Source organism: Theobroma umbraticum, unplaced genomic scaffold (assembly GCF_002168275.2).
Source record: "Theobroma umbraticum cultivar Fairchild unplaced genomic scaffold, ASM216827v3 scaffold_67.0, whole genome shotgun sequence".
Taxonomy (NCBI): domain Eukaryota; kingdom Viridiplantae; phylum Streptophyta; class Magnoliopsida; order Malvales; family Malvaceae; genus Theobroma; species Theobroma umbraticum.
Window position 1 is genome coordinate 8155981 of NW_018397262.1, and position 3031 is coordinate 8159011.

General features: G+C 33.4%; 1 protein-coding gene across 1 annotated transcript in view; it reads right to left on the reverse strand.

Annotated features, from left to right (window-relative positions):
* Nucleotides 1-338, reverse strand: part of LOC149527059 (ABC transporter C family member 3-like) — a 3461-nt gene extending 3123 nt beyond the window's left edge. The window contains exons 1-2 of the mRNA XM_089783977.1: nucleotides 257-338; nucleotides 1-41 (exon numbers count right to left, since the gene is read on the reverse strand). The exon at nucleotides 1-41 is cut by the window's left edge and continues 46 nt beyond it. The gene's annotated coding sequence lies outside the window, so the exon portion shown is untranslated. The remainder of the gene's footprint in view (nucleotides 42-256) is intronic.
* Between the last annotated feature and the right edge of the window lie 2693 nt (nucleotides 339-3031).

Sequence of the window (3031 nt, forward strand, 5' to 3'; positions counted from 1 at the left end):
TAAATCACTGTTTTTGAACTCAAAATGCCAAGTAAAACTTCCTGTCATTCAAAGATCAAACAGAGATCCTCAGGCAAAGCACCAACTGAAGAAGTAAGCTCAAAAATAAAAGGGCAAAGCACAAATAGCAAGCTGACAAAAATGAAAATATTAGTGTTTCAATTAATTAACCTCACATAGAGCAGTATACCTTTCTGCATAGTCTAAAAGTAACTTGAAAGACACATGCCATAGTATCAGAGTAGAAAAATGTTACCTTAAATAAATGAGATCCTGTGTGAGCATCCACAGCACTGAATGGATCATCAAAGAGATAGATATCAGCATCTTGGTATAAAGCACGTTAGCTGTATCAACTGATGCCGTAGCTTCATCAAGCACTAGATCTTACTTTTCTTGAGCAGCACACGCCCAGACAGACCAGCTGCCTCTGTCCCAGCTCCAATTCTCTCCATTCTCCGTAACTGCAGAAGCATGTTATAATACTTAAAATTTCTTTAAATAGTTGAATTTAGTAGTAGTTTAAACAACTTGATGACATCCGACTTTTGTTTGTTATATGATAGAAATCAGACCTGAAGAATCAAGCCCCCTTCCTTCTTTCTAACTCCATCCCCAAGTTGCACTTATCCAATGCCTTAAAAAATCAACATACATTACACATATCAGACTTCAAATACCAATCAGAAAGCAGCATTTTATTAGAAAAAACTGGTACAGACTAGAAAAGCTTTTCACTCGTAATCAAATGAAATGAACCCACCTCCCAAATCTGTTCGTCTGGTACTCTTCAAGAGGATCCAAATTACTCCGTAAGTCCCTCAAACATGGTAGGTCCTGAGGGATGATGCTGAGTCTGACCGCAAATCATGCAGTCCAATTGACGAGATATTAACACATCAATTATATCTGCCTGCGCAGGTTCCACTATGCGGAAAAGTGTTTGTATGAGAGTTGTTTTACCACTCCCTGTTCTCCCTACCCCATAAAACCTTCCTTTGCCTTAACCTCTCCTTTGATCCTTCCCCACCAGATTCTTTAACTCTGTTCACTACCCATAAGACCAGCAAGAAAAGCAATAAAACTAGGTGCAATGAAGCAGAAAACCCATGAAGGAACATGGGTTTTAGTAGAAAATCAAAACTAGAAGCTGAACTCATTAGCAAAGATGATTCTGAAGCAAAAAATTTCATTCTTTTTGGACTTTGTACTGAAGAAAAAACTTGGGTTTTCAGCCTTGGAGAAGACTTTTGCTTCATTAAGTGTCTGAAAGTTTCTGTTTTTGAGTTTACTTATAAAGGAGCCTTAAAAGGAGCGTTAAAGTCAAGATAGGGACTCAAAAGCACAAAGTCAAAAAAAGATTACTTGGGGAAGGGATATGCGTGGAGACCAAGACCTGAGAGACGGAGAGAACAAAGAAGAAGGGAGGCTTAAACCTCAAAAAAAGGCCCGAAAAAACAAAAAGCTTGGAGGCTTTCCGGGAAAGGTGTGTGCTTTGACAGACAGAAAGACAAAACATAAGATAGAAATATAGACGGAGAGTAACTTTGTAGAGAGGGAAATAAGAAATTCAACCCAAAAAAAGGCCAAAAAAAAAACACTTCTTTTGTAAGGCAAAATTGTCTAATGAAATTTTTACAAGAACTCTTGCATCACCGATAAAGAAATAAAACCTTTTTTTAATTCAAGAATTAATATTTCTTTTATTTATCAAAAAGATTATCATAATCTGATTTTATGATTACTTAAAAAGATATTAATTTTTTATTATTTTAAATAGTTTTTAAAATTAATATTTAAATATTTAATTTATTGATTAGTTAATGGTGGTAAAATTTAAATTTTTTTAAATTCAAAATAAAAATAAATTTTAAAAGTAAATAAAAAAGTTTCTTTTATTATTATTTTAAACTTAATTACCCTTGTTCTCATTAAAAAAATATTAATATTCATTGGTTAATTTGAAAATAATTCAAATAATAATAATTGTGGGTATCTATTTTTTTTTATTTATTATAAATAAATTCAAAATAATTTTAAAATATTTCTCAAACCACAAAATAGTAAATTAGTGGGAACCAAAAAAACCCGGGAAACTCTAACGAAAAACCGTTGGAAGTTTCAACCGTCATTGTCCTGACACCTGGTGGTGGACCAAACCGAAGATTCAAATCCCGCCCGTCTGACCAAAACCGGAAAGGGGGAATAGAAACGGCGCCGTACTGAAGCTCCACAGTTTTGCTTCGACTCGTATGCTCATTCATTGCTCACCACGAAAACTTGGGGATACTAATTTGGACACTCTCTTTTTGAAATGGGCCCCATTAATGGACGTGTGAGGGTCCACCAGCCAATTGTTGACTTTACATTAATAATTTTTTTTCCTTCGCACGTGATTTTGACAATTTTTTACATTAATTTTGTTGGTGTCTAGTAGTCCTAACATATGTCCTAAAAATTCTTCCCGATGCATGATTTATATTAATAGTGATGTAAGCATAGTGATGTAAGCAATTATGTCAATAATTTAAGTATTGGATGTAATAAGTGTTATGTTCTAAGTGAATCTGTTTAAACATATGTTTTAATTTTTGATACATAAAAATGACTACTATATCAATATAATAAACAAAAGTAGGACGAATTATCAACTAAAACAATTAACTTGACCTTGAAGAAAAAAAAATGTACGAGATTGATAATATCATGTGACAGATGTTGCTTGTATTTTTATAAAATAACTTATAATACCCACAAAATTATATGTCAATTCCATTCCATGCCTAATGTTGGACCTTCAAGTAAGTGTCAAATTTGCTGGATTCCAATGCTCTTTAAAGTAAGCTTTGTGCCACTTGTTTAAAACTTTTCAAGAACAATATGAGCAGATATCTGTTTCAATCCTCAGTTTTTCTTCCATAAAATCTGTCAAATGTTGGGCATTGACTATTCTGTAAGATGATTCTTCTGCTTGATCCCATTATGAAATATCTCTTTGTAACTTAATAATGGCAGGCTGAAAGAAGAGAGA